This window comes from Rhinoderma darwinii, chromosome 13, assembly GCF_050947455.1.
Source record: "Rhinoderma darwinii isolate aRhiDar2 chromosome 13, aRhiDar2.hap1, whole genome shotgun sequence".
NCBI classification, from domain to species: Eukaryota; Metazoa; Chordata; class Amphibia; order Anura; family Rhinodermatidae; genus Rhinoderma; species Rhinoderma darwinii.
The window spans coordinates 10,180,377-10,193,432 of record NC_134699.1 but is presented as its reverse complement, the minus strand read 5'-3'; the positions used below and the strand labels follow the sequence as shown (position 1 = coordinate 10,193,432).

The 13,056-nt window shown below is 44.1% G+C and overlaps 1 protein-coding gene and 1 long non-coding RNA gene across 5 annotated transcripts in view; one reads left to right on the top strand and one right to left on the bottom strand.

Moving 5' to 3' along the window:
• The window catches only part of LOC142665580 (uncharacterized), a 49,891-nt gene that overhangs the window by 10,422 nt on the left and 26,413 nt on the right, over positions 1–13,056 (top strand). The gene's annotated exons all lie outside the window — the stretch shown is intronic.
• LAMA5 (laminin subunit alpha 5) overlaps positions 1–13,056 on the bottom strand; it is a 99,423-nt gene that overhangs the window by 82,206 nt on the left and 4,161 nt on the right. The gene's annotated exons all lie outside the window — the stretch shown is intronic.

The window sequence follows — 13,056 nt, the reverse complement described above, 5'->3', positions numbered from 1 at the left end:
CTGTCAAGAGATTCCCGACACGTGAAGACTGCAGTCCCGTCAGTGGCGGGCACAGGAGCTATGTCTATATGATAGATGCTGGAACTAATAGGACGAGTTTTCTGCTGGGACAGTGTATCTAAGCCTATCACGTGTGATACTATCTGCTGAGCTGCTGTATCTAAGCCTAACTGTACTGCCGAACGATGTGTATCTAAGCCTATCCAGTATTATACTATCTGCAGAGCTTGTGTTTCTAAGGCTCTGTTCATCTAGTGTTCGGCCTTTACAGTCTATGCATTAGTCAAGTGAAATCTCCCGGGTCTGTGCCGAGCGTAAAGCCCTGACATATGTTACTAGAAGCCAAACGTCAATCAAAGGTCCCCATGTAAATAAAACTACCAGTATATCATGGCATAACCAGGCAGATTAACCATTCAGGGGTTTGGGAAAGCAGAGTAAAAAAAACACTTCAAGAACTTTGCAAATCCTCTTTAAACTTTTTTCCATGTGTCTCCATGGTAACCCTGTTTGTAGTGTGAACGCGGCCTAAGCCTGTCATGTGTGATAATATACTGCTGAACTATTGTATCTAAACCTATCCTGTCTGATACTGTCAGCTGAGCCAGTGAATCTAATCCTCACCTGTATGACACTGGCTGCTGAGCCAGTGTATCTAAGCCTATCCTGTGCTATATTGCCAGATAAGGCAGTGTATCTAAGCCTATCATATGTGATACTGTCTGCTGAACCGGTGTATCGTGTGTGTGTGTGTGTGTGTGTGTGTGTGTGTGTGTGTGATACTGTCTGTTGCGTCAGTGTATCTAAGCCTATCATATGTGATACTGTCTGCTGAACCGGTGTATCGTGTGTTTGTGTGATACTGTCTGTTGCGTCAGTGTATCTAAGCCAATCATGTGTAATACATCAAAACACTTCCCATCATGAACTGATACTGAATGAGCTGGTGTATCATGTGTGATAGGTCTGCTGAATCAGTGTATCTAAGCCAATCATGTGTGATACGGTCTGCTGAATCAGTGTATCTAAGCCAATCATGTGTGACACGGTCTGCTGAATCAGTGTATCTAAGCCAATCATGTGTGATACGGTCTGCTGAATCAGTGTATCTAAGCCAATCATGTGTGATACGGTCTGCTGAATCAGTGTATCTAAGCCAATCATGTGTGATACGGTCTGCTGAATCAGTGTATCTAAGCCAATCATGTGTGACACGGTCTGCTGAATCAGTGTATCTAAGCCAATCATGTGTGATGCTGTCTGATGAGGCAGAGTATCTAATCCTATCATGTGTGATACTGTCTAATAAGCCAGTGTATCTAAGCCCATCATGTATAATAACGCACCACACCTCCCATCATGCACGGATACTGTATGAGCTGCTGGACCTCGGCCGTTTATGTGGGTTACTGACCCTTTCCCTGTTTACATTAGAAATGCCCCGTCTATTATATTATGGGGTCAGGAGTGTGAGGCCAGGACCCATCTACTACCCCCTGATCTATAATATACAGGGGCCTTTATTGCCGAGCACCAGGTACACGTCTGGTGAATACAACTCTCATCAGAATCCAACAGAAACCGGTGTCAGTAAATGGGAATTCCTAACATTTTATTGCTTTCTTTAGAATTACGATGCTGCTCCCTTGTAAACCATAAGTTTTATACTTCCCTCAGTTACTGCGGTTTATCTCATATGTCAGTAGGGTCACGGCAGCCATATACATATAGGTTAAAGGTGCCACGTTATTATTACATTGATCTTGTATTTCCTCCCGCCCCATTGACCACATATCCTGATACCTCCACAAAGGACAACATAGTCACCTACACATTGGATTTTTATTAACATTGATTTAATGCCTCTTAAATGACAAATGAAGCGAAGTTGCAAATAGTCTTTATTAAAAATCTCCAATCGTTTTGAGTATACAGTTCCTATGCGACCTATGTGTCCCCATAGTTACAGACTACAAACCAAGCCTGTGTTGTCTGATCCCGCAGTCAAATTGCCATCCACCAGTCCCCTACTTCTTGCTTACCTACCGAATGTATGTTAGTAAGAAGTAGAGGACAGATGGAAATGAGTATGGACTGCAAGATCAGACTACACAGGGTTGGTTTGTAGTCTGTTACCATGGAGATACACGGAGATTTTTAAAAAGGATTTGCAAAATTGCTTGATGCATTGAAACAATAAAACATAATTATTACAAAGGTGGACCTTCCTTCTAAAAAATCCTATTCAGCAGTTTCTAAGTGATCTGTTTCTTGGAAAGCTGGGTGATAACCATATGGCTAGCATTACAATTCTTGAAGGGGCTGTCACTCAGCTTTCCTAAACCCCTGAATGGTAAATCTGCCTAGTTATACCAGGATACCTCCCCACTTTTGTAATGTTTCATAACCAAATTCCTTCAGTTTCCTTAAATCCCATAGAAATATATGCTCAACCAAACGGAAAAAAAAGAACTGGGGGACTTGGGACCCCCGTACTAGTAATCAGGCGTCGTCCCAGTGTAGGAACCCCATGCGATATCACATTTATCACCTATTCTATGGACTGCTTGTAGGGAAACCCCTTTAATAACAGACCCACCCTTGGTTATATAATTGGAAATAACCTAAAAAACTTTCCTAAACCGCCTACCGCAGATAAACCGGTATAAAATTGCGGCTTCCTGGGCTATGACGTGATTAACCAAGTCTTAGTTAATCAATATCCGACTACTGCAATGGAACGCATTCTTAAAGCCTACTCAAAACCACTGCCGTCACTCACACATCCCCCCACCCCCGTATCACAGGGGCCCAGGAAGCGGAACTATGGGGTCCTCTCACTGCACGGCCTGGGACAAACAGCACCCCCTATCTCAGCTTTATGGACCTCTGCGAGTCGGACAAGGGGGATATGTATATAAGGCCTTATTTACATCAGCGGGTCCGTTTTGCGCGCGTATAAAACGCAACGTTTTGCGCACGTTGCAGTTCCGTGTACGGTGCGCGTCTGCGTTTTTTACGCGCGTATGTCATCCAAAAGTCACACGTATTTTACACACGCTGCGTGAAAAACACGGAACGTCTGAATGGACCCATTGAATTGCACAGGTCCGTGTGACGTCCGTCGTTTTCACGCGTGTAACACGGACGTGAAATACGCTCGTGTGAATAAGGCCTTAGGGTGATCAGCATTCAAGTCACTCCCTACAGGTTAATGTATAGGAGTGCAGGATTCTCTATGTGTAGGTGACTCAATGTTCGGACTGTGGGGGATGGGTTTGTACTTTTAGAATGAGCGCCAATCTCCGAGATTCCTCTTCTACTCAATCACTTCTTACACACTTTGTACTACCTGGAAGAAGCCGGCACCTATGGTAGGAATGAAAAGTTTAACCCCTGCATTGCCCGGGCAGGTCTTGCACCTCGGCGTTTCAGGTTTGCCTCCAGGTAAACCAACAAAGGTGGTTTATATAAGGCCAATACGGGTGGAGCGGTGAAGAGTCTGGATGTTTTCCTTCCTTCCTTGATGTTTGTTTATCACAGGAGAAAGGCAGATTTCAGTCCAGGGGTGTTATATGGGGAGATGAGAGGGTCTGATTATAGCGTGCGGACGGGGCTAGGAATTCACAATGAATGAGAAAGATGAAAGACAATGGAGAGAGGCTAGACAGGGGCCCCTGAGACGTTACAAGGACTTAAAACTAGAAGAAAAAAAACTTCTGAGACCAAAACTTCTTTCCCATAAGTCTGGATTTCTCAGTCAATTCCCCCCCCCGCTCCCCCGTCTCCCCTCCATTGCCATCAGATTCACAGTTTGAGGCGCAGGGATGGAGAGCGAGACAAAACACGGGCTTCAAAGAGATGTAAAGTTAAGCACTGCATGGCGGGTGCATCCGAAAATTACAACATTGTCGGGTTACACAAAGGTGCCACGTTATGCGGACCTGGGAGAGGTAGGAGACCTTATCGTGAATCCCACCTTAAAGCCTAACTTTGCCTTTGACGGCTTTTCACTAAATAAATCAAAAATAAAAAGTTGAGTTATTTCATGTCGTCTTCTCCATTCTCCGGAGCTGCTTTAAAATATCCCCTGGTTGCCCTTGGAAACAGACAGCAGTTTTGCTCCACCCTGCTGTCAGTCATGTGATCTAACAGCTCCCCACTAACTGTGTAACTATCTCCGGTGCCCCCACAATGCATTGCTCCCTAGTAATGGGAAGGAAGCAGAATATTTTTTTTGTCAAATTTTAAGTGTGGAATTTTATAAATTTGGGATCAGAATGGAGTTTTCCTTTAAAAAGCACTTTCCTCAAAAAATAAATTTTTGAGTCTTCTTCGGGAAACTTGGGTGACAACCAATATGGCCACCATTGTAACTCCGCTTTCCCAGCATCCCCTGCTCCAATATTACTGCATAGCCAGGACGATATGCCATTCAGATGCTTGGAAAAGCTGAATGATCATCATAGTGGGTCTGGAATGGTAGCCATATTGGTGGTTCAAGAATGAATATATAGCTAGGAAATGAGGAAGACTGATTTGTATATTTTAGGGGGAAGTGCCGTCTATAAATTGAATGCTGAAGGTCACGCGTGTCTGGAAGAAGGTCACAGGTAACGTATATTTACATTCAGCCATTACACTGTAGGAGAAGTGAGCAAATTGAAGGTCAAGACGAGGAGACTCTTAAAGGAGACTTGTGATTAAAAAAAAAAAGGCAAGAAAACAAAATTAGAGAGGAGAGGAGCCGGGTCTTTCATTTTGCAAGATATGTACCAATCCCTAATGAAAGAGAAGCGATCTTGGCTCATCATGAAGATCGGAGCTGGGAGGGATAAGTCTGATAGATGCTTCACAATAAAGATTCCATCAGTTTACATGACAGACATTGCGCGTTGGGAGTCCAGCTGTGATAGACAAATGTTGATCTTCTTACTTGGCCAAACATTGGCGGCAGAGTCATTAACAAAGTGGCTGATTACAGGTCAGGTCCGTCCGAGGAGTCCGTATCAACCGCAATATAATACTGTCAGCAGCTCTATCTTTTTTGCCTTGTGTTCTGTATATTATGGCATAAATACAAAATATATGATTGGAAAAATTAGAAATGAAAAAATTTGCAGCCAATCCAACTTTTTGCGTGAAGCGATTTTGCAGTAGCATAGACCCCGAGGTCAATCCTAGGTCATTAGCCCACTAGGGACCCCCACAATAGATGATGCTGGGTCTCCAGCAGAACGACTGGTGACCATCAGGCTCCTGTATATACGTCCCACCACCGGCACAGCTGGAGTACCATGATCAGAATAACCTTCTCGTGATGAAAAAACAGACCCTATAAGGTCTCATTCCTGAAAGAATTCACTAGAAAAAAAAATCCCCCTGCAGACTACAGCCAAGAACTCAACAAAAGCCTCTGCAATTTAATTATCCGGATCCGCATCCGCCTCTGGAACGCCGTGGTATCCACCTGCTGTGAACCTGCTCATTCATTGCTATGGGAGACCACAGCGGAATAATCCCCTAAACCTTCACAGTAATCATTAAAAGTACACTGCAATTCTACACCCTTCCAAGCATAACGGGGTTAAAATCACAGATCACTGACTGCAAGGGTCCCCCTTAAATTAACCTATTCAGTGCCCGCCGCAGGTCGTCTGAGGAGCCTGAGAAGGAAAAACCGTACCACGTAAAGTGTTAACCTCCTCGCCTGGAGTCAGATTTCCATTATGTGAGAGTAATGGATGATCAGTGTAGCGTGTATAATGAATATCCAGGCTTCAGACAATCCCTCCACTACCTGCCCAACTGGATTCTGTCTTATTAATCGCTAATATAAGATACCATGGGGCGAAATCTGTTCCCACTAAAACAAGAATGAAAATTATCTCATGTGGAATGATCAAGGATAGGAGAACACTAAAGCCCCTATTACACCGGCCAATAAGCGGCCGATGCAGCGAGCGCCGATCAACGAGTCATCGTTGATCGGCGCTCGTTTGCCCCTGTCACATGGATATATGGTTGGGGACGAGCGGTCGTTACTCCGATCACTCGTCCCCATACATTATTATCATGTCGGCAGCGCGTCTTCCTGTTAACACACCAAGAAGTGCTGCCGACAACGATAATGTTTTAGTTTTTTAAACCTATAGGATCAGTAGACGATCGAGCGTTTGCTCGTTCATCTGTTGATCACTGCCCTGTTTACACAGGACAATGATCGTTCTATGGACGCTCGTCTGCCTGATAATCGACCAGTGTAAAAGCCCCTTAAGACAGAGTTATGATGAGAGCTAAAATCCCTAAAGAGGAGACTCTGACATAGACTATACTGGAAATTTTTTGGACAATTAACCTTACGGGTCAAACAATCATGGGAAACATGGGTAAACACTAAAGGATTATATTATTAAAGTATTGCATCAAATTGCGACCATTCTGAGGTTGTACAGTAAAAACTTTACCAATTATGTATCTTCTTAAAGGGTTTTTTCATTTATAATTTAACTTTTGGAAACTTATAAAAATTTCCAAAAAGTTCCCGAGAATGAGAAGATCCAACTACTTGTTCTCGGTGTAGAGGGTATCACTCATGGGATTCCCTCGTTACCAGTGGTTTACCCCCACCAATAACACATTTACGATATGTCTGACATATCAAAAAAAAAAAAAATTGGAAAACCCCTTCAACCCCAGCACGGCCCGCACCCCCAAACTGCTCTACTTGACCAGCTGGAGGACCAACCACAGTTAAGGCGCTTTTACACCGGCCGATAATTGGCCGATGCAGCAAGCTCTGATCAATGAGACAGCTCGTTGATTGGCTCTCGTTTGCACCTGTCACGCGGAGCTATGGATGGGGACGAGCGGTCGTTACTCTGACTGCTCGTCCCCATATATTATTATCATGTCGGCAGCGCGTCTCGCTGTTTACCCACCAAGATGTGCTGCCGACAACGATAATATTTTACTTTTTTAAAATGATACGACCAGCAGATGATTGAGCGTTTGCTCGTACATTTGCCGATCGTTCCCCTGTTTACATTCTACACTCGTCTGCCCATTAATCGCCCAGTGTAAAACCCCTTTTAGTATACTGTAGGTGCTCTAGTAAAAAAGCATCATTGTCTCGAATTCAAGAGTGAAGAGGAAGGGGAACTTATCACCAACCACATAAACATAAAATTCCTATCAGCGAATCTACCAATGAATGTGTATGGTTGGCTTCCATTGGTGGCAACTAGATCAGCCATGTTTGACGTTCATGAGGTCTACCAGGGATGATGGGTATGTCATGGCCAGGTTAATTTACTACAAAATATCTCTACAATGGAAAGAGACCTCATAGAAGGTCTGTCCACTCTCTCTAGAAGTAGTAGCCCATTTACTCACGTTACTTGCCCATTCTCAGCCTAGTCTGTAGTTGCTTCAAGTGGGCTAGAAGTTCCTTGCTTAACATAGCCTCACCCGCTGAACACGCCACTCAATTCCCCCCATTGTATAGCACAGTGGGAAATGTAGAAATAATCTTTCTTCCTTACAGTTGCCGGGACTGGAGGACGGCCAAGATTATTCTCAATGCCCTCGGCCATTCAAAGAGGCCCGTGTTGTATTATCAGGTTTTTCTTTGTTATCTGAAGATTAATTTCTGGTTTTACTTTTGCAAATAACAAGAGGAATAATCTCAGTACTGATAAGTCAGCCGGGAGTACAAAAATTCTTAAAGGGTTCTTTCATAGGAGTCTTCAAAGGGGTTGTCCTCAAGGATTGTTCATAAGATCAAGCAAATGTTATGACAGGTCCTGTCCTTAGATCACTTGTTTTACAAACATGGCCCCATGTACCATCAGATGTAGAATCGGTACTGGGCATACGCAACATAGGGGCAGCCATTGGACTCATGGGGGGGGCAGCTGAAGCTAGCCCCATTCCCCAATTGTATGAGTGGTATGAACCTGACCAAAAGCTCACGGGAACTAGGACGTTAGCAACTGGGGTCGTGTGTTTTTTCACTCCTACTAGGAGTAGGGTAAAGAAGTGCCAGGCTCGCCTGTCCTGGGGGAGAAGGTTTGTGGCGGTGGCACGATCCATCACCAGGAAGGTGCCCCATTTGTGATAACTTTGCCCTGAGGGTGAGGTCAGACAAGTTTATTGAGACTTTCCTCGACCCTGCTTTTGCAAATTTTATCAGCTCTTTACTTTGCATACAAAAATATTCCAAAGTTCGTAAGAGCAAGTTAAGATTCCTGCTGGCTCGGACTCTCCGCTTCCCAGTGGCTCCCAGAGGACGGGATAAATCTGGATACATCATGACATGGGCAGAAATAAGAAAACCAGAGCCCTGCTCTCTATCTTTGTCCTCCTAGTCATCTCTTTGGGTCATTCCTCTGTAAGTGACCCTGATCCTACAAGGAGCTGAGGAATGACAGCTGATCTTATTGTTAGGAAGTAGCCCTTAAAACAGTATCCAGTTAACTCTTTACACCCTTCTTTTCTTGGAGAAAACCCTACAGTAAAGTCAACGCGCTTATTGCCAGCTGGGTGGCCTGTGGAGCTTGGTAATTGGCTTGTTGAAAGTCGTGATAAATAAACTGCAATAAACAGCAAGCTATTATACTAATCCAAGGGGTTCTAGCCCATAAATCCACAAAAGCCGCCGCTGCCTTCTCCACCTGCCTCCATTTGTCCTCACCTTCTGGCCTGAAAACCTTCCATGGTCTAAGTGCCCCTACAAACACCCCAATGACCTTGTCTTGTTAAAGGCTTTTGTGATCATTGTTCTGTCACTCCATCAAGCTCTGTGTACGTAGTATAGGACAGCTCGAGGAGAAACGTCCTGCAACTTACTGGTAAAAGTCCTGAGATGTTAAACAGACCCCACACGGGAGAGGTCTGGTCTCGATGGTTGAGAAGAAGCACAAAACCAGGGTTGTGGGGGTTTCATAGCACAAATATGTCCAGTTTCAATGCTAGAACCCCTCGTTCTACACCTTCTGGCCATGTAGATGAAGGTAAACGTCATCTGGTTCAAGTAGGTCCTTCGACGAGAGGACCAAAACTGACGGTTAGCCCAAGGACTATATATATACAGTATATGGCCATTTGCTCCATCCTCAGCGATAGCTGGACCAAGGACCATCTGTTAAAGTGACAATGGTTAGACAGCTTCTTCCCCCGGATCTATCTATCAGTGATTGGGCACCACTGATCTAAGGACTATGGCCAATTTATGGGTCAAACATACAAGGCAAGCCATTTTAATTGGGTCAAATTCTCCTTACTGTAAATGACGAGGATATTAGAAGTCACTTGGAGCAACAGTGTAGTTGGGTAGTAATGAAAGGGCATCAGAATATTGGGGTAAAACTGGTCATTTAGGGTGTAGTCCTATACAGTACTCAGGACTGCCCCCAACAGTAAGTCCTCGGGGTATAAGGATGTCACAAAGACATAATCTGTCTCCTTACAGTCGTCTTCTTTTCCTTCCACAGATGACAGAGACTTATCTCTGAAGAGCCCTCAAGTGTTCTTTAATTTATTGAAATTATGTCAGTGTAATCTCTGCTGTCTGAGTGACGAAGGGCAACAAGAGACCTGTGCCGGCATACCCGGGCGAGGGAGGGGGTATACGGTGCCATCTTCGTGACCGGGACACATCCTGAGGTTTTTATGTGGTTGAATGTAGAACAAAGTAAAAATCAGGAGACAAGAGAATCACGGAGCGCGGGCTTCCTGTGGATGATAAGGTTTTTGTTCCTCCTTCCTTGGTCTGAGTAACTTCCACAAACAGGGGAAAGGTTATAATACTCAAGATTTAATAAGCCCCCCTGCCCCACCACCACCACCGACCCGCCTGTGTTTTGACGGCCTACTTTTTCATAGAGCTAAATCAGGCCCTATGTCGTCTTTGGAGCTAATTAAGGACAAAGGAAATGTTTGATGGGACGTGAAGACTCCACCTAGTCTACCGCTATCCGACGCTGAACTGGCAAAATCCAAGAGTCTCATCATCCCCTGTTGTAGTTGACGTTACTGAAAATCATTTCTAGGTCTGAATTTCGATTCCTTCCTGATGAACAGGTTTGTCATTTTATCATTGGACAAGCTGTTGTCAATGCCCCTCCCACATGGACTTCTCAATCAATTTTCTAGGTATAAAGATAGATTGAAGCCACGTACAAAGCACTGCTTACTGATGACAGTCACATAAATCCCATATTTCATGCACAGCTTATAGCACTGTTTATCCTCATCCAAGAATAAAATACCAGAAATACAGTAAAGACTGACACACAGGAGGAGGAGGAGTGATAGGGAAGGCAATGTAATTATACTAGTGCAAATTTATATATCATGCTTCATCGTTGAACATTCAGTGGGGTAGATCGCCAAGTGAAGGGTTAAATCGAGAGCAACACAAGTACTGACGGAAACGTCAAGAGAACTTGTTGTAAGGAATAAGTGTGTAAGCTCTCCGGATGTACGGGAGACTGCGCAGGTACAGACTGATCCCGGATAACTGAAATTCCATAGATATCCGCAGGACAGGAAACAAAGACATTCCTTATCCCCATCTACCTGACACTGTACAGGGCGAGGGGGGACAGGAGGACGGGGTCACTCCATATTATCAATGGGAAATCTTCATACAAGACTCTCTATGTGTATTGTCTAAGGGTCAATGCACACAATGCGTATTACGTGCGGTTTTACTCCATCCTCTTCACGTAAATTGACCTGTGGTAGGGATTTTAAAATCCGCAACGTGTCAATTTATCTTGCAAATTGTATATGCCTAGTGCTGAGGAAAATCACACCAAAACCCGCAAGATGAAAGCGCGGCGAAAAACGCATCATGATGTAAAAACCGTGCTGAAAACCGCATAGAAAATACGCACGATTAGGTGCGTTTTTTACCTGCGAATTTCCTGCATATTGCTACGTTTTTGGTGCGTATTTTCCGCAGGAAAACGGGCGTAAATTTGTCCGCGTGCGTTTTTGCATCAGTGTGCTTTGCGTGTGGTATGTGTTTTTTTTCAATGTAATTGATGCGTGAAACACGGACAGCACATCGATGTGCGTCCGAGTGCTGTCCATGGTTTCCATGCACCCATAGACTTCAATGGGCGGCTAGATGCGTGAAAACGCACCAATATAGAACATGCAGTGAGTTCTACGCAACGGACACACGCTACTCACGCATGTTTGAATAGCCCCATTGAAATCAATGGGTCCGTGTGATGTGCGTTATTTCAACGCACAGCACAAGGACAAGAATCACGCTCGTCTGAATGAGCCCTTAAAGGGACACTAAACCTAAAGTCTATCATCAGTCAATTTAGTCTATTGTTCACCGTTATCAGCCATTTCAGGCTATTCTATTTAATGGGATGACTAACCCCGTGACTATATGCATAATATATATAATTACTTTTTATAATGTTGCCGCACTCTTATAAGCTGCTGACGACTATAGGATCACTGGCCCTTTAACAGGATGTCCGCTTTATAACGACATTTGATCGCTCAGGTTCCTTCAGCGGTCTCCTCACAAGTGTATTACAGATTATTCCTGGTCTGCTAGAACATTTCCAGCAGGATTTAGTAGTTATCCACCTGAGCACAGAGTTTATGTATTTTAATTGCTTTGAATTTAAATTTCTCACCATTTTTAAGATCTCTGCTTGCTGCCATGAATGGTAACACTCATTGATAACAACCAGGAGCTAAACAAAAACCCCCATTAAAGTATATCAGAGTTGGACAGATCCAGACTCTGGATGCAAACAAGAATGTTTCTATTCACTGACAGCTAGCAGAAGCTTCTTCTGTTCTCTAGGGTTTAGTACTCCTACTAAAAAGAACAATCCCCCACCCCCTGGCCACAAAATGTATTCACAACCAACGATATATGAGCATGATCAAAACTGGAACATAGAAGACCAGGCCTTGTTGTCCATAGCAACCAATCACAGCACAGCTTTCATTTTTCCAGGGCTGTCTAAGAAATGAAAGCTCGGCTGTGATTGGTTGCTATGGGCAACAAGGTCAGTTTTCCTCAGAAGGACAACACCAGTATAACCATCAAGTGTGAACATGGCGACAGATAAATCTCATCGTTCCAATTATGTATCAGACCGATGACATTTACTACACAACCCCCCCCCCACTCCTGCTCAGCCATCGTGAATGTGGCTCACATTCCTGACGATAAAGGGGTTGTCTCATGAAAACGACCCCTGTCCATATACTCTATTAGGACATCAGCTCTGATGAGACAACCTACTGTATATACATCATACAAAATATATATATATATATACACAGACACATACATATATAATAAACTGATTATTACACCGCAAGATAAGCGGAATAGAAGCAAAACGTAAAGATAAAATGCCCCTAACTCATAAGAGCTTGCAATCTAACAGGTCCAAATACGCTTAGCTAGTGATAATGGCCGCAGTGAATCGGATATACCGTCACCAGTAGGGGTCAGCAGATCGCCATAGCGTACAACTGGAGAATCGATTTGACGATTTTTTGGGGGGATTTTTTTTTTAATTTGCCAAATTCTAATTTCCACCCGAGCAAATGGGGCTGAAAAGGTTTAATAGCTTGCTATTCCGTGCCCGAGAATATCCCATGTGCAGGCTCTGCGGCCTGTTACTGCTCATCTATAAGCTGCAGTAGTTTGGTCTGGACACCGCAGCCTGCTCTATCTGCACAATGACACTGTCCTGAGATGTGTGTTGGGGGATGGGAACCGAGCACACAATAAAATACAATTAAATGCACCGTCCCCTCCTCCTCCAGCACAGGCAGACAGTCCTCTACATAGGGGCACTTTCCAGCTGGGGGAGTGAGCTCACAATCGATGGGAAAAGATTCACACAAGACCACCAGCGGGTGAACTCCATCCTCTCCGGTCAATATTTAGGGAGGATTAGTGTTTCATGGGGTGCGCAATTGACAAAAATGCAATGCCAACCAATCAGATGTTTGCTTTCATATCCAAAATGTGGTGACTCTCCAGCTGTTATGACACTA